Here is a 20,162-nt window from a genome sequence, read left to right on the forward strand (position 1 = left end):
TAATATTTAAAAAAAAAATATATAAAAAAAATAAAAAATATAAAAATTATAAAAAAATATAAATATTAAATATAAGTAATTAAAATAATTATATAAAAAAATAAAAATCAATATAAAAAAATAACCAAAACAAAATTTAAAAATAAATATAAAAATGACGACACAATTCAAACAGCATACAAAAATTAAGACAGCACAATTTTTTAATATTTCAATAAATACTATATAGGGATTTTCATTTTAGGTTATTTCATAGAGGTGTGTGTTTTATATTTCTTTTATAAAAATGCCCTTTCGGTTATCCAAGCAGGTTCAGAACAAATACCATTACGAAAAATGTTTTTTCTTTGTTTTTAACTTTATCTTTTTTATTTAGAACTTTTGATCCCTTTTTTCACGGCATTTTCTTGTTATAACCATCAAGAAAAAGATCTCGTAAAATAGGAGAGCAACTGTCACCTGATAATTCATATATCGGTGAATATTGCACATTTCCCAGAAATCAAAAATCCTACCTATTTCAGCTACGTTAATAAGTTTACACAAACAACACTAAACAGGTCATTTACAATACATACATTGTTACACTCACGACGAACAAGCTATTGCACTGACCGATTATTGTTATGGAAGTAATATCCTAAATATACTAATTCCTAAAACTAATATTGCACTTGCATATTTTCAAAGAAAATATGGATCAATATCAGCAAGGCTGAAGAATATTGCGATATAACTTATGTCTATTTTTTTCCTATGGTCTATATCAAGGTGGTTAGATGTTATTGCACCGATTACTGAGTTTTTGGGTTCGACAGAACCTTATTTTTTTAATAATTTGGGCGCCATCTGTTACGTATTCCTGATTGGCGGCGTTAAAAGTGACCCTCCGGCTGCTAGCGGTCTCGGGGTCTGGTTCTCAACCGTCACTTTGTAACACCTCAGGACGAACACGAAATTGGAACTTTACACATCACAAATACAATACACTACACAAACACAACACCTGCTCAGACAAGGGAGAGTTGATGTTTCTACTCCCGCATTCGCCCACCCTTCCATGGTCTTCAGGGTTCCTTTTTAAAGTAATTTTTTGAAGACCCCACACACACTCACCTCTTTACCTAGTTAGAAAATTGCCCTATTAACAAAAATTTAACACATAGTTTATTTTTAGTCTAATTCTAATCACAACATTATTTATTGACAGAAAGGACTTACAGCTAAATACAGATAAATTTTGTCGATCTTTAAAACGGACAATCTAACACCAGATTAAAAAAAAATTGTAAACATATGAAAAATAGCAAATTTTCCTTGTGAGAAACCTAGGGAATTTTGTCTGCACTTTTCAGACCTCAAATTCTAAACAAAATATTACCTACTGTAAAGGAGCTCTCTTACAACGGCCTCACTAGCCAAAATTGGCTCGAATTGAAACATACGACTACACCCTCTAGCTTTCCCTGGATATTGCTCATATAGTACTGGGTGAAATTTAAAGGAAACTGGCGTTAAACATCCTTACATTAAAACATTAAGAGAGGACATCACAACACATACTTATACTATTCAATTAAATTTGCAATATGTTTATATTAAAATAATTTGCATGTCTATCAATATTTTCCTATCGTTACTTAAATTAATTTTTTTTTTTGTTTTTTTTTTTTTTTATTATTATGATTTTTTTTCAAATAAATTTTCTTAATTTTTCGATTTCTCTTTCTTTTTTAGTTGCAATTCCCTGGATATTCTTCCGTGCTCCAAAACATGGATAAAGAAAAAGGGTGTCTATTACCTGGTCATTAATTACGTGGCAAAATATTAATTTTTATGCCATAGGAGATGACAACTTGCGATCAAAAAAAAATCTCCAACTTGTGGCCATCCGATCAATTTTGACCCAAATTCCGCTGCCTCAGATACGGACACCAAACAGAAGTATGACACCAAACAGGGAGACCTTCAAATTCAACGGCCAATTTAAACCCAAGGACCGGGCATTTAACACCAGATCCCCACTCAGCAGTCAGTGGAGACCAAAAAAAATATTGTGATTTTGGGGAACCTTTATATAAAAAAAATACAAAAATAAAAATGTTGTTTGCTTTCCCACTGTCACTAGTATGATGTTCTCACTTTTTGTTAACAAGTAAACACACATATAAATATTCACTTTTTTTTTTAGTGTTAAAAACTACTTTGGACCGTCTTCTTGCTTAGATCTTTTGCAACACTATGTTGCCAATTTTCCTATTTTCCTCCTTTTTATAGTCGCTTCATTTTGCCACCATTTTTCCTCAAATTTCCAATATTTATTATGGACCTTATTGATGGCGATAGGGTAGCTACGAAATGGCTACTCAGCCATGGTTGTATAAATCCGTAGCCAAATAACGATTGAACGATCCCTATTCTTTTATAATGGCAACGCCATCCATTTCCTTCTTGTCATTTTCTTTTTCATTTCGCCTGATGCGCAACAGCATCTAACTTTAAAATTTTATTTTTCTGAATCGGGTCTCTGAGCTATTTCTCTTTTCAAAGAAATAGCTACTGGGGTAAGTAAACAAATGGCATATTTTAAAAACAATGTAAAAACTATTTACATTGAATTTTCCAGGTAAGCCATGTAGCCTACACGCCCCCTGATGGCCCACCCGACGCAACAACTAGACGATTGCTTTCAAGTTTTTGCAGGGATGCTGTCTCCTTATTATTTACAGTTTTTTTTTTTAACAAAAGAGAAGAAAAAATAAATGCGAATAATTTCAAGGGTCCAACAACGAGAGCAAACTTTCTTCTAATTCCTATCACTTCCAATTCTTCTTCTTCCTGTACAATCAAATATTTTTGATAACCCAGGTGGTCTATTGAATTATTTTTGCTATCACAGGATTAATTGCTCGTTGTTTATTTGGGAGAATAAATTTGGAAAAGTAAAAAAGTCTTTCTTTTTGGTTTACGTTCCTTTTAATAAAATGAAAAAAAAAATATTTATCTTTCAGTAGGGCTAACATAATATCTTCAACTACCAACAAAATTAGCAAAAACATATTCCGAGCAATAACCCGGGCAATTCATTAACCGGTAATAGACAAAACAAAGACAAACAATGGTCTAAGAAAAAAAAAAAATGATTCCAATAGTGAATTGTTTGATATCTGCTGACATGTGTATAGAAAATTGAATTTTAAACAGTTTATTGACACTTGACTTCTATGGAATCGAGTTCAAATGATGGCGTGCACAAAAAAAAAATGCTTTGCAAATTTATTGTAGGTGTTAAAATTATTTGCGTTTTTTGCTGTTTCTGGCTAGGGGAAGTGTGAATTTGAATATTAAAATACAATTTTGGCCAGCGGAATGATCTATGATTTGTCATCACCATCGGCGGCAACGTCAACGACACTACTAACCAGTATTGCTATGGGTTTGGGCGGTGCGAGTCGTTTGATCACTTTCGGTTTCGCAGGCAGTCAATGAACCCATTATGTCTTTGTTTTTCAAATTTATTTGTTTTGTGTTAATTTGCAAATGAAAACAAAAGTTCAATTTGTTTTGTATTTTTTTTCGTGGGAGATTTATTGGTTTAAATAATTGCTATTTTGTTGTTGTAGCTTTTGTTTTCTAATCTTAATGTATTTATAGAAACAAGATTTTCAATTATTTGAAAAATAAAATAATAAAATCCATTAATAAAACAATCAATAATCAATAATTGTTAAAGCATCTCAATCTTGTCTTGTCAAGTGTCACTTTTTTGACACTTCCAATTGGTTTCGTTGCTGGTCTTTGTCCACTTATGACATTTGCTTCCTTATTGTGTGTGTGTTTTTGGTGAACTTTGCACAGATTTATAACTTATTTGGAATTAATAATAAAAATTAAGATTTCAATCTGGTTTCCAATGGAAATATTTCAAATCAATTTAAATGAGAGTTATTTTGTTGTTGTTTTCGAACAGATTTGTGACTAATAGTTTTTTAATGGTTACTTAATAACCTAATGGACTGCAAAGGAATTTTGACTTCTGGGTTAGTGTTTGAGTAAATGATGGAAATGGGTTAATGGGAAATTTTGAGGAATAAAAATTTACTATTTTTTTTAATTTAAAGGTTCTGTGGCTAAATAAATTTGAAAAAGGGTCTCTGAAAAAGAAAATTAAAAACATTGTCAACATTTAATGTTTGAATGTTCCGAATATGTCCTCTTTGATTAATAATTGGAAATACATTGAAAACTAGTCTATATCCTATATAGGGGTTCATTCAGCTGACTTTGAATGCCAGTAGAAAAAGCTAATTTTATTACCGTTCTGTTACAATGGAAATGTTTTTCAATCGGAATATGTTAATAATCAACAATAAAAAAGCAAACATTTCCGTTGCAGGTATTTGTTTAAACAAATGTCATTGCTTGCATACACATGTGTTACAAAGCAACAAAGAGCGTAAGAGAATTTTGTGGTAAGAGCGTAAGACACCGCAATGCATACGTACGTTGAACTCTTCTTCTTCCTTCTGTGCCAATCACCTGCTGTTGCTAATTCCTTGATTTATTTTGATGCTATCAATTCGAAACCAAATTAATAACTTAAATATACATTGAAATCAATTCTATAGCCTATTTGTTAAATTTCATTACTGCATACACACATGTCACAAAACAACAAAGAGCGTAAGAGAATTTTGTGGTAAGAGCGTAAGACACCGCAATGCATACGTACGTTGTAACTCTTCTTCTTCCTTCTGTGCCAATCACCTGCTGTTGATAATTCCTTGATTTATTTTGATGCTATAATTTCTAAACCAAATTAATCACTTAAATATACATTAAAATCAAGTCTATATCCTATATAGGGGCGAATTCCGCTGACTTTGAATTTCAGATAGTAAATTTTATTACCGTTCTTTTACAATGGAAATGTTTTTTCCAATCGTAATATGTTAATAATCAACAATAAAAAAGCAAACATTTCCGTTGCAGGTATTTGTTTAAACAAATGTCATTGCTTGCATACACATATGTTACAATAGCATTCGGAACCAACAGAGCAACAGCATGCCTGCCACCCATATTGGGCGTTGGCCAATTTCCATGTAAATTTAATTATCGACTAACAATGAAACGAATTTACGATCGTCGTCGGTAGTACGTACCAATGTTAATGTCAAATGGCCGATAAACTTGATATTGAATAATATTTTAATTGGCGAGGCGGAATTAATGATAAATATGATGAATAAATGGTATAAACATTGTTTTTTGTGAGTAATTTTACACGTAATTGCCATAAAAAATGAAAACAATTTAAATAAAGTTGCAATGCGATAACACTCGGCAAAAGGTCGTTGTCATAAAATATGTTAGTGGTCGATTGACAAAAATGGGTAAAATTTTGTAAATATATATTTTTTAAAATAATAACAGATTTTTGGAAACAAAGTTTTTTTTATGAATATTTTTAAAAATCCGGGAGTATTATTTTATGAGGATATTTTTTATTGATATTTTTTAAAATCAGGGAGTATTTTTATATAAGGTAATTATTGTAAATAGCGAATATTTTTGTAATAATTATCATTTTTTGTAAATAGTGGACTATTTTTGTAAAAAGAACTCAAAATGTCACAATTTTGCGAAATTAAATGAAAAACATGGCGAAAACATAAAAAAGGTGAAATCATAGTTATCCCTTGGGCAATTCCCAAAAGAGGACGGATATGATCCATTTTCTGTACCAAAGATTCTAGACGAAATTCAAAGATCTCTATTAAATTTCAAACCTCTATCTTAAATATTGCGAAATATATCTCAAACTATAGAGGAGCCTTTGTATACAATCAAAACAATATAAAGGCCGCTTGGCCTCTAAGAACCCGAAAATTCTCTGGGGTTTTTATCTACAAAAGAGTTATTTGAAGTCTATTTAGAATCTTCCACACTTCCATGTTTTCTATTGGACAGTAGAATTATAAGAAAATTTGAAGCGAATTTGAAAAAAAATGCTAAATTTTTCAGAAAACACAAAATTTTTATTAACAAAAATTTATGCTATTTTGTTATGGTAAGTATTGAATATAAACATTTCTTTTGTTCAGAGACTCATAATGAAATTTGATCTAGAATAATTCTTTCTTTGATACTTTCTATAAAAATTGAAATATAAGGGGAGATTTTGCCATGGGTTTGATACGTGTTTAATTAACAGTAAAACAAGCAAATAAATAATTTTTCACTCTTACGACATACATTTAAAATGTAATTTCCTTAAAAACGGTTGATCCTAGATATATGGTTTCTTCTGGGATTTATAATAAAATTTTGCCTAGAACATTTTCTCTTTTGACACCTTCCCCAAAAATTGAAGTATAAAGGGATATTTTGACTTTGGATTGAAAAGTCTTAAATTGAAGTAAAATAAGCAAACCCATAATTTTCACTTTTGCGACATAAATTTCGAATGTAATTTTCTCAAAAACTATTGAACCTAGACATATGGTTTATTCTGAGATTTATAACAAAATTTTGCCCAAGACATTTTCTCTTTTGACACCTTCCCCAAAAATTGAAGTATAAAGGAAGATTTTGACTTTGGATTGAAAAGTTTTAAATTGAAATAAAATAAGCAAATCCATAATTTTCACTTTTACGGCATACATTTCTAATGTAATTTTTTCAAAAACTATTGAACCTAGATATATGGTTTATTCTGAGATTTATGATAAAATTTTGTCTAGAATATTTCCTCTTCTGACACTTTTCCCAAAAAGTTAAGTGCTGAGGGAGATTTTGACTTGCAGTGAAACGACTTAAATTAACAGTAAAACAAGGAAACCCATAATTTATACATGCAGTACATAAATTTCGAATGTAATTTTCAAAACAACTATTGTACCTAGGCACATAGTTTGTTCTGAAATTTATAGTGAAATATTGTGTAGAATATTTCTTCTTTTGATACCTTCCGCCTAAAACGAGATTTTATGCTACTTTCAGGCCTAAACTCGAAAAAAAGTCCAAGGGGAAATTTACCAAAGAATTGGGGAAAATTGTCGGTTTTTTTTGGAACATTGATGCAAATATTTTGTGGATATGCAATAAAAATAGAGATTCCCTTTCTTTCGATATTCGCAATGAAATTCGATCTAGAATAACCCTTTCCTTGACACTTTTCCCACAAAATGAAGTATAAGATAAGATTTTGAATCGGATTGGAAACGTGTCAAGTTATTAGTAAAACAAGCAAATACATTATTTTTAAATGTGGTACATAAATTTAGAATGTAATTTCCATAAAAACTGTTGTACTTAGGCACATAGTTTGTTCTGAGATTTATAGCGAAATATGGTGTAGAATATTTCTTCTTTTGATACCTTCTGCGTAAATCGAAAGTTTATGATACTTTCAGGTCTCAACTCGAAAAAAGTCCAAGGGGAATTCATCAAAGAATTAGGGAACATTTTCGTTTTTTTGGGAATATTGATCCAAATATTTTTTGGATATAGAATGGAAAAAGAGATTTCTTTTCTTTAGATACTCACAATGAAATTTGATCTAGAATAATTCTTCCTTTGACACTTTTCCCAAAAAATTAAGTATAAAGGTGAGATTTTGAATCGGACTAGAAAAGTCAAGTACATTTGTACGTTTTAAAGAATTATATTTTGGTCGGCTTTTGGTGTTTTGGTCGGTTTTTAAATTTGAGGATAAATCAGTCCAGAATTAAATATTATGTGAAAATAGCATATAATTTCCTGATTTTAAACACCCATATCTATTTGAAAATATTCCGAAGCGAAAACTGTGGCCATGATGCAATTTCCTAATGCCTTAATTTTTAATAAAAGCTCCGTTTTTTTTCAATTTTGGTGACATCGATTTTTAAGGACCTGTTTCAAATTTGGCATTTGAAGTTCGTAATAGATACTACAGCCTATGACACAAAAATTGTCGGTGCAGGTCCACGTCATCGTATAGCCCCCATATAATGGTATCTCCCGATATTCGGTATTTTGATGATTTTAGCGACATTATTCACGGAAATGTTTCAAATTTGGCATTTGACGTACGTAATGGCTACTACAGCCTAAGACAGAAAATGGGCTATGTAGGTCCACGTCTTCGTATAGACCCTAATATAAGGCTACATTCGGTATTTTTAAGATTTTAACAGAATTTTTAACGGGTTTTATTTTTTTTTGACAATTGCCAAATTGCCGTTCCAAATGATTGAGGGTATTCAAAGTTCAACACTGTCGGTCTTACAGCTTTTTTACTTTTTGAGCTTAGAATTGTATTTTTTTTTCGTTTTTCAAAAAATGAATTATTTGGGCGTTAATGGTTAATTTCAGAAAGTTTTTGGTCATTTTTAGAGGGTGTAAGAAATGTAATTCATCGTAAAACCCGTTCCTAATTGAAACTCATACTTTTTGGCATCAATTTAATTTTTGGTCGATTTTTGGTATTTTTGGTCGGTTTTTAAAATCGTTCAAAATTGTGTTGACAAGCATTTAGGCTTTAATTAAATTGTGAAAATAATTTACAAACGAAAAACATTTTTTTAACATCAATTTCATTTTTGGTCGATTTTTAGTATTTTTGGTCGGTTTTTAAAATCGCTCAAAATTGACTTGGTAGGTATTTTGGCTTTACTAAAATGTAAAAACAATTAAAAATTACCTGATTTGAAGCACTTAGTTAGTATTTGAAGCTTTAGTAGAAAGACACTGGATCTATGATGCGTTAGCTTTTCGTTCATTGACATAATTTCCAATTAAAACTCAAATATTTTTTGGAATTTTGTGTAAATTTTACTGATGAGGGGGTCACTTATTTGTTTTTAATTGCAGCTCGAAAGCCAACTGATATTTAAGAGGGCTTTCTGAGCAACAATCAAAATTAGATAAGGACCCGGTAACACTTTTTTCTAACACTTTTTCTTACCCGAACACTTTGGAAATTTCAATGCACTTTTTTGATTTACACACACACATACACTTTAGAAATACCTTTGCAAGTTTTCTAAAAATAAAATAGTTTGTTAAAAATAATTTCAATTTTTTTCTCTTATTATTTGAATACATGTTCCCAAAAACCATGTCTTCACGGTATGGGATGCTGTGACTGACTGCATATCCGGTAGTTGATGTGACTTCCGTTATCCTGTTGTGATCTTAAATCGCTTAGCCCAAACTCAAAACGATTTGGATTTCCGACTCGCCTTCGTGTGATGAAACGAAGTTAATCTCACGGACGAATGGGAAACCCTTTTGCCGGCTGATATCCTGGACATGCGCACTCGTTACACACACTAGCGTCAAGTTATTGGCATTCATACGTTTACATTTATTTGTATTGGAATTTAAGGTATTAGTAAGGATTATTGTTTTTGTAATTAGTTATCGCATTTGGTATTTTTTTGTTTGTTGCCTCACTCACTTCTCCATGTATTGGAATTTGAAAAATTTGACCAATAAAATTCCATAATCGCCGAAAATTATATGGTCACGGGTTATTGGGGTTTTTTTCTATTTTTTTACCGACAAATGTTGTGGTAGGTCGGAAGCCTCGGCCGCTTCAGTGGGTTGAAATGTCTGTGACACTTTGTCGCAGGCGCATTGTAGTGATTCTGATACTGGAACTAAGGGTTGTAGTGCCGTTTTGGTCTGGAAACGCCTTTTTTTGTTGAGAAAAAAAAAATATCTGAAAAAAAAGCTGAATTTAAATAATTAAGTCATAATTCATTGGGGAAATCTTTTGTAAATGGATTTTAAATGAGTTCTAAAAATATTTTTTCCTAAAATTAAGACCGGTAAAATGTCACCACAACCTTTGGTAAAGTTTTCGTGGGAATTTCAGAATTACTTTGAATAGTTTTTCAAGTAGTGAATATTTGATGCGAATATTTAAAATAGTTGGGGAATTTTGAAGAGACAACTTTTTTTAGGGTTTTTGAAATATGAAATTCTAAGGACTTGGGGGGAAAAGGCAGAGGGTTGCCATCTCAAACAAAGTAGAAAGGTTACAAAGTTCGTAGTCTCAAAAATTGTCATAATTTTCAAGAAGAAGTATTCGATTGGACCCCATTGACTATGAAAATTAAAAAAAAAAAATTATTGGTCATGATCGAGCAAAAATTAGAAAAAATGTTACCAACAAATTATTTGCTTTGGTACTCGAAATAAAATATCAATTTTTCGAAACAAAATAGCCAAAGAACTCAGAAATAAAACAAAAAAGGGGTTTTGAAAACAAAATCGAAAATCCCCAAAAAAGAAAAAAATACCCAAAATCGACCAAAATATTTTTTTCCTTTAAAAACATTATTTTTATGATCAACACTGAATTTCTACATCAAAAGCCATTTTTTCAAAAGCGACCAAAAAATTGAAAAAATCGACCAAAAATTAAATAAAAGATATATTTTTGTCAAAATAATTATTTCTAATATGAATACTAAGTTCCTTCATAACAAAATTGTATAATGAAGAATTCTTCTTTGAATTCAACAAATAATCGATTTTAAGATTAATACTGAATTTCTACAACAAAAGTAATTTTTTTTCAAAACCGACCAAAAAATTAAAAAACCGACCAAAAATTATGAAGTATATATTTTTGTCAAAATAATTGTTTCTAATAAGAATATTAAATGTCTTAATCAAAAATTGTATAATAAAGAATTCTTCTTCGAATTTAACATAAAGAAAAATAAAAATTATTGGTCATAATCGACCAAAAATTAGGAATAATGTTACCAAATAATTTTTCGCTTTGTTACTTGAATTTTTTTTTTCGAAATAAAATAGACATTTTTGTTACCAAAGAATCCAGAAATATTACAAAACTATGCTTTTAAAAGGAAAATCGAAAATCCACAAAAAAGAAAAAAATACCCAAAATCGACCAAAATATATTTTTCCTCAAAAATAATTATTTTTAAGATTAAAACTGAATTTCTACATCAAATGTCAGTTTTTTCAAAACCGACCAAAAATTAAATAAACCGACCAAAATTTTAATAAAATACATTTTTTCAAAAAAGAATTCTTCTTCGAATTCAACATAAAGAAAAAATGGAAATTATTGGTCATAATCGACCAAAAAATTAGGAATAATGTTACCCAATAAATTATTCGCTTTGGTATTCGAAAATTATTTTTCTCGAAAAAATAGCCATTTTTGTTACCAAAGAACCCAGAAATACTACAAAAACATGTTTTTGCAAGGAGAATCGAAAATCCCCAAAAAAGGAATAATACCCAAAATATAAAAAAATATAAAAAATATTTTTTCCTTTAAAATATTTATTTTTAGGATCAACACGGAATTTCTACAACAAAAGTAATTTTTTTCAAAATCGACCAAAAAATTAAGAAAACCGACCAAAACCTGAATAAAACACATTTTTTTCAAAATAATTATTTTTTTAAATAAATTTCTTCGCCAACAATTATATAATGAAGAATTCTTCTTCGAATTCAACATAAAGAAAAATGAAAATGATTGGTCATAATCGACCAAAAATTGGGAACAATGTTATTCGCTTTGGTACTCGAAATCATTTTCTTTTCGAAATTAAATAGCCGTTTTGTTACCAAAGAACCTAGAAATATTATAAAAACACGTTTTTGAAAGGAAAATCAAAAATTCCTCAAAAAAGGAAAAATCTCCAAAATCGACCAAAATATTTTTTTCCTCGAAAATAATTATTTTTAAGATTAAAACTGAATTTATGCATCAAAATTCTTTTTTTTTTTTCAAAATCGACCAAAAAAATTAAAGAACCGACCAAAAATTGAATAATATATATATTTTTGTCAAAATAATTGTTTCTAATACGAATACTAAGTTCCTTCATAAAAAATTGTATAATGAAGACTTCTTTAAATTTAACATAAAGAAAGAAGAAAATGATTGGTCATAATCGACCAAAAAATTAGGAATAATGTTACCCAATAAATCATTCGCTTTGGTATTCGGAAATTATTTTTTCAAAAAAAAAAAAAAAAAAAAAAAAAAAAGTAAAAATATTTGTTAAGATTTATAAACATTAATAAGAAATATTAGGACATATTAATAAAATAAGTTTTTGAAAGGAAAATCGAAAATCCCAAAAAAAGGAAAAATAGCCAAAATCGATCAAAATATTTTTTTCCTCGAAAATAATTGATTTTAAGATCAATACTGAATTTCTACATCAAAAGTCATTTTTTTAAGACCGATCAAAAAATTAAAAAAAATCGACCAAAAAAGTAAAAAACCGTTCAAAAATTAAATGAAATATATATTTTTTCAAAATATGAATACTAAGTTCCTATATCAAAAAATTTATAATTTTCTAAACCGACCAAAATAAAAAAACCCAAAAAGGAAAAATACCCAAAACTATTTTTTCCTTTAAAATAATAAATAAAAAAAAATTTAAAAAAAATTTTTAAAAATCAACCAAAAATTTCGGAAAAAAAAAATATTTTCTTAATTATTGTCTCAAGAATATTCGGAAAAACTTGTCTTATAAAATTTTCTTTAATAGCCCCAAAAAAATAAAAATATCCAAAACCGACCAAAATAAATTTTGTCGTTGCAATAATTATTTTTTAAAGAAAAAGTCGTATTTCTTCATAAAAAATGAAAAAATATGAGTTTTTTTTCAAAAGCGACCAAAAAATAAAAACAAACTAAAACCGATCAAAAATTAAACACAACATATTTTCACCGAAAATTAACTAAAAATATTATTATTTCATAAACATTTGTTTTTAATGTTGGAGCACATTAAATAGCCCAAAAAAATAAAAATAACCGACCACAAAATGTTTTTAAAATATTTAAATTTTTTCGTAAAACAAAAAAAAAAGATTTGGAAATTGTTAAATTAATTGCGAACTGACAAAAAAATGATATTTCTAAAGAGACCCAAAAATTCGACCAAAACCCAAATACAAAAATCCGACCAAAATAAATGTTGTCAAAATAAACTTGTCGAAGTGAAAAAGCCTTTTTATATTTGGGTAATAAAAATAAATGTTTTCCAAAAATGATGGTCCTGAAAATCGGCCAAAAACTATATTCTTAAAAACCGGCCAAAATAAATTTTATTTGAATTAACTGTAGTGAAAACAACAATAAAATAAAATAAAATGTGCCTACAAGGATCTGAAGGATATTTTTTAAAACATGAAAAAGTTTAAATTTTACAAAAAAAAAAAAAACAAACACAAAATATTGACCATTTTTTTCGATAATTTTTACAATTCTTTTTTTAAGAAAACAATTTAAATTGCTTGAAAAATAATATGATCGTTTTTGTTAACATTATGTGACCACATCCACAAATTAAAAAAAAAAAAAAAAACATTTTTTTGGTCGGGCTTACATTGTTTTCAAAAGTAATATAAGAACTTCCTTGGTGCGGAACTATTTTACCTGCTTAATTTGAAGTATATAGATTCATCCTCGACCTGGGTTGAGATTCTTTAGTTTCCCCAAAAATTGTCCAAAAAAGAAAAAAAAATTACGATTAAACATATTTATTGTATTTTTTCTTTAAAATTAACCAAAAATAATTTGAAATGTATATAACACCAATTTTCACTTCTGGCAGTATTTATTTCATTATTTTTTTTTTTTAAATTAGAAAATATATTTGGTCGAATTTTGGTATTTTTGGTCGGTTTTTTTAAAACTGATCAAAAATGATCTAAGAAACTTAAAATTTTCAAAATAAAATATTTCTAAATTTTTTCTCAATTTTTTAATCACCTCCGATTGCATTTAAAAATAAAAAATGGTCCAATTATTTCCCACTCCACTTAATGACCATTTAAATCAGTTATTTTTAAATAAATTTTAAAATTTGTCATTAAATTGCTTCTTTAAATTTCCACATTTTCAAATTACAATACAATCTACATCAAAGAATCCGCTCATCTCTTCCCCCTAGATTTTCAAAAAACCCCAACAAAAAAGCAAAACACAACAAATGAGACAGGTTGCTGAACAGATTCGTGGGCTTGTCTATCAAAATAACAAAACAGCCACAATGAACTGTGTGAATGGCTTGTCTTCGCATGGTTTTCATGCATGTGTGTGAGTGTGTGTGATTTCACAAGGAACAGTGACTTTTAAAACTCCATCAATAATAGATGAGAGTAATTGTCACAAATAGAGAAATGATACTCTTGATGCTCAACACCGCCAAATAACCGTTACAGGGAAATAATACCGAGTTCACACAGCCGAACATGTTAACATTCCCCTTATTTTCGATAATTTGTTGTTGTTTGCTGTCATTGTTTTGTTCTTTTTTTTTGGGGAGTGTGTTTGAGTGTGTCGGCGAAGAAAATGTCTACGAAATGCCAAACAACAAGACAGGCCAGTAACAAAAACAAGAACAACATGCTAAGTTATTTGGTAAACGACGTAACGTAAACTCTAAACAATTTGTAAATTGTAAAAACGGAATCATTAGCAACTTGACAGCCTTGCTTGAGAATAAACAATGAGTTGTAACTCATTGTTTGGCAAGAAGAAGAAGACGACAATAAAGAATAAGAAGAAAATTGAGATCTCTGGTAATAGAGAATGAGAGGGTTGTAGCATGTATTGCTAATCTAAAGTTAAGATTGTTTTACTCCATTCGGTTGAAGGGAAAAAGTGTTAAAGAATGAAAATTCGAGGATTTGCAGACATGAGAATTAAACACACATTCGGCACAGTGGGCTGAGTATTAAAAAATAGTAAAAAAATATCTTAAATTTTTTTGAAGTGATAAAGAATTGGTGGAATTCCAGGATTTGCAGATATGCGAATTAAACAAACATTTGACACGGTGGGGTAAGTATTAAAAATATTCTTACATAAAATAAATATTTTACGATTTTTTTGAAGTGACAAAAATTGGTGGATAGGACACAGGGACACTTTGGTAATAAAGAAAAATACTTTCAAGCATTTTTGTGAAAAATGTCTCTTTATTTTAATGAGGGGAAATTTTGGGTATTTATTTTATTGTCCAAAAATGCTAATAGTTTATTAAAAATTATTGAAAACATATTGTAAAACATTTTAATGAAAAAAAAAAAAATATCGACTTTTTGAAAATGGGGAAATTTTGGGGAGATTTTGAAAAAAATTACGAAATATGTCGAAAATATAAAAAGTTTTACAAACATTTTCCTTAGAAAGATTTTGTTTAAAATAAATATAAATACCTTTGCTGTAAAAATTTACTGAATTTTTGAAAAAAAAAAATTGGGGATTTTGAAAAAAAAAAATACGGAATGTCTCGATAATAAAAACAATTTTACAAACATTTCCATAGAAAGATTTTTGCTTAAAATTTTTTTGAATTTTTGAAAGTCGGGAAATTTTGGAGATTTCTGAAAAAATTACGGAATGTCTCGAAAACAGTTTGTTTTGTAAAATTTTTGTTCAAAATGAGCTGAAAAATATTCTAAAGTATTTGGTATCTGAATATTTATGGATTTATTAAAAGTCGGGAAATGTAGGGGATTTAAAAAAAAATCGGAATTTTTAAAAATGTATTTTAAGCGATTTTTGCTTAAAATGGATGTAAATATATTTTTAATTTTATTTTTACAAAAATTATAGATTTTTTTTATATGGGGAAATTTTGGGGATTTAAAAAAAATTACGGAATGTCTCATAAAAAAAAAAAAAAAATAAATATAAAATTAAAATAAATATAAACACATTTGCCGCAATAATTTATTGAATTTTTGAAAGTGGGAAGTTTCGGGGATTTAAAAAAAAAATACGGAATGTCTCGGAAATAGATTTTTTTGTGAAAATTTTGATCGAAATGAGTTGAAAAATATTCTAAAGTATTTGGAATCTGAATATTTATCGATTTATTAATAGAGTCCCCAATTTTGGGGATTTTTAGAAAAATCACGGAATATTTTTGAAAGTATTTTTTACACGATTTTTGCTTACAATGGATGTAAATATATTTTTAAAATATTTTTACAAAAATTATAGATTTTTTTAAATGGGGAATTTTGGGGTTTTAAAAAAATTACGAAATGTCTCGAAATAAAAAAAAAAATAACAAACATTTTCCTTTGAAAGAGTTTTGCCTAAAAATAAATTAAAACACATTTGCTGTAAAAGTTTTTGAAAATAGGGAAATTTTGGGGATTTTGAAAAAAAAAACCGAATGTCTCGAAAATAAAAACGATTTTACAAACATTTTCCTTTGAAAGATTTTTGTTTAAAATAAATAAAAACACATTTGCTGTAATAATTTATTGAATTTTTTGAAAGTGGGGAAATTTTGGGAATTTAAAAAAAAATACGAAAAGTCTCGGAAATAGATTTATGTGTGAACTTTTTGCTCAAAATGAGTTGAAAAATATTCTAAAGTATTTTGTATCTGAATATTTATCGATTTATGAAAAGTGGGGAAATTTTGGGGGTTTTTAGAAAAATTACGGAATATTTTAAAAAGTATTTTTACACGATTTTTGTTTAAAATTGATGTACATATATTTTTTAAATATTTTTATAAAAAATTATAGATTTGTTTTTAAATAAGGAAATTTTGGGGATTTAAAAAAAATACGGAAATAATTTTTTGTGTATAAAATTTTTGTTCAAAACGAGTTGAAAAACATTCTAAAGTATTTGGTATCTGATTATTTATTGATTTATCAAAAGTAGGGAAATTTTGGGGATTTTTAGAAAAATCACGGAATATTAAAGAAATTGTTTTTTTTTGTTAAAAATGGAAGTAAATATGTTTTTGAATTATTTTTATAAAAATTTATGGATTTTTTGAACATGGAGAATTTTGTGGCAATTTTGAAAACAATTTATGGAATATCAAAAAATGGCTTCTTTATTGATCTTTATTCTTCATAATTTTTGGTCAAAATTAACGAAAGATATTCTTTAGTATTTTGTTGCAATATTTGATCGATGTTAAAAAAGGGGGAATTTTTGGGATTTTTCAAAAAATCACTAAATATTTTAGAAAAATTATTTTCAGAGCTACTTTTGATTTTTCAAAAGTGGGAAACTTTTATTTTTATGTTAAAATATAAAATTTTAAACTTTTTAAAAAAGTGGAGATTTTTGGGGATTTTTGAAAAATCGTGGAATATTTGGAAAATATTAATTTCAGAGGAATTATTGATAAAAATGATTGGAAATCTATTTGTAAGCATTTTTATGTTCAAATGATTATTATTTATAATTTTTTTTAATGCATCAATTTTTAAAAATGGGGAACTTTTGGGGATTTTCGAAAAATCACGGAATGCTTGAAAACTATTAGTTTCAGAACAATTACTGATAAAAATGATTGGAAAAATATTCGTATGTTTTTTTTTATGTTAAAATGGATAGATTTTTCAAAGGTGGGGAACTTTTGGAGATTTTGAAAAAATCACGAAATATCAAAAAATCCTAAAAATGAGTGACAAAAATAATGTTATCATATTTTTTTTTTTTTTTGTAAAATTTTAATAATCAATCGATCTTTAAAGTGGATCATTTTTGGAGGAATTGAAACAAAAAAAAAAAAAAGGTAATTTTTGGGAGTTAAAAAAATTCAATTTTTTAAAAGAAAAGAAGAACGCTCCAAAATCTTTGATAAAACACTGGGTATAGACACATCACCAGCCAAAATCATTTTACGCTTAATTTTCTTTAATTTATTTGACAACCAGTTCCCATCTCTGAATTTTGAATATACCTAGAATGGATTTATGAATTTCGAGAATGAATGTTGTCAAAGTCATAAATTTGGAAAAAATTTGCGGGGAATTTTTGAATTCTACCATGGAAAGTACAATTAAAAAATTCTAGAATAAATCCCGAAAAATGGGGAAAATTGGGAATTTTAAATAAATTATTTTGGGGATTTATTTATGATAGCAAGTTTTTGAGTAGTTCAAATTTTTTCGGGGACCATTAAAGTAAACATCGTTGTTTTCATAGAAGACATGATTTAAAAGTCATACCCCACTGTCCTGACGGCTACCTTCTCTAAGAAATGCCACAATCCATAGACTTTGACAATTTGTTTGCCGTCTTATTGCGATGTTCTGAAAATTTGTGATTTGTCAAATGTCATTTACTTCTTTGTGTTTTGTTTTTTCTTTTTTGCGCTTTGCAACCTTTTCTCCTCCAGGGAATGCATTTTCCACAAAATTTGTTGCCCGAAAAATAAAACAAGCTACCAGCCAGCTAAGATGTCACTGGCATTGTGATTTGCATGAAAAATTGACATTCATTGAATATGCAAGGGCTATAACGTAGGCAGGTTGGGTTAAATGGAATGACAGCTGGTAAACTGTCAGGGCATGTGGTGTGGTATGGGTTCACAATTGAAATAATTTAAAATCATTACAATATCATTAAATTAACATTAATTTTCACACAAATCGAATAAATAATTAAAAAACGATGTAATTGTTGGAACGCTTTTGAGTTAGGGCGGCCGTGTTACTCATTCAATTTGATTGACATGGCATGACAACTCTAATAATAGTGTTAAAGTGTTTTTGAGAGGTGAGATGGAGAGGGAGAGAGGAAGAGAAAGAAAAAAACTTGATAAAGGCCTAGTAACGGCGGTTGTTTGTTGTTATTGGGCAAAGAGAAAAAGAGGGAGGAGTACATTATGTGTGTGCTTGAATGTTTGTTTGTTTTTGTAATTTGTCACATCTTAAAGGTGAGTAAATTCACGTTGTCAACGTAAAATGTCAATCATCATTGCTGAAGTGTCATTAAATGTATAGTTTAATTTGTGACAACACGGCTTTTCAAATTATAGGATTGTAATAAATTATTTACAAATTTTATTTTTGGAAAAGGGTTAAAAAGAGAGGAGACAGATTCAGATTTTCAAAGAAGAAAAGTGGTATCTGACATAATACAGGGTGACATAAAAAAACTGCAACAAAGGCAAACGCCATAATTTTTACATTTTTTTTAAATTTTATCGATTGAAAGCAAAAAGTGTCGGAAATAGCACCAAATTCGGCAGTTCACCACTTTCGGCCAAGCGAAGCAACTCTTTAGCTCTTTTGAGTCTATTTTCTTTCTGTTGCGGTGTAAGTTCTTGCACTTTTTGGTATTTCAATGGCTTTATCCCGAACCCACTTTTTCAATATTTGCCGAGCGCCTTTTTTCGGCCACTGCGACGCGGGTTTTGATCAAGTCGCTTCTTTACTTTTCGAACCATTTCTGCTGATGTTGCTGTTTTCTTCCGTCCACCTCGTTGACGTCGGGCTACGGGCTATCAATATCACGATAACGAGCGATGGTAGGAGGTACAAAAGATTTATTCACATTTAAATGCTGGAGTGCTCGAACGATAGCCACTTGTGCTTTTCCAGCTAAATATAAAGAAATCCCATTATCACGCTTGAATTCCATCGCGAATAACTTTTTTTCTGGAAAATTCTCCTCAAAATGCTTTGGCTTGTAAACAATATAATGAGCTGTCACTGGAATAATTTAAACAGCTGTTGGACGAGTGGCTTAGAAATGACAGCAGTCTGAAGTTGGTTGCAGTTTTTTTTAACATCTCACCATTGAATTGTAAAAACTAAAACTTGGTCATTTACAAATAATAGAATGTTTACATTAGAGTTTTTTGATGGTCTATCCTCCTTTATGAGGTTTTATTTGAGGTATAGGACTGGTAAACTGTAAATGTACTACCAAATTGCCTAAAAACCTGGCAAAATTTGTAAAAATACAGGTATATATTAAACCTACTTTTTTCCCAATTCCAGTTCAGAAAAGTTAGGAGTACCACCAAAGATCAGATGAAATGTCAAAGTTTGTTTACGTTTTGTTTACTCTTTGTTTTTTTTTTTTTTTTGATTGATTAATAAATTTCATTCACAATAATTTACTTTGACAGTTCGTCTCTGGATCAGCTGTGTTAAATGGGGTACCTAACTTTATATTATGGTATTCGCCTATGAATAAGCTGGGTTAAGTGGGGTACCTATTTTTGTACCATGAAATGTTACTATCAAATTTCCGGAAAAAAATTAAAATATTATAAAATTTCCTTTTTGTTGAAATAAATAAATAAAAAATTATTTTAAAAATAAAAATATAATAAATAAAAAATATTTATTTATTAATTTATATTATATTTACATTTTAT

General features: G+C 28.6%; 1 long non-coding RNA gene across 1 annotated transcript; it reads right to left on the reverse strand.

The window, feature by feature from the left end:
* Positions 1–1,166: 1,166 nt before the first annotated feature.
* Positions 1,167–2,634, reverse strand: LOC131803080 (uncharacterized). The gene is made up of 2 exons (XR_009342473.1): positions 2,143–2,634; positions 1,167–2,071 (listed from the first exon to the last, which is right to left on the reverse strand). It is a non-coding gene; the product is annotated as an uncharacterized LOC131803080 (long non-coding RNA).
* Positions 2,635–20,162: the final 17,528 nt, after the last annotated feature.

This window comes from Musca domestica, unplaced genomic scaffold (assembly GCF_030504385.1).
Source record: "Musca domestica strain aabys unplaced genomic scaffold, Musca_domestica.polishedcontigs.V.1.1 27, whole genome shotgun sequence".
Classification (NCBI taxonomy): Eukaryota; Metazoa; Arthropoda; class Insecta; order Diptera; family Muscidae; genus Musca; species Musca domestica.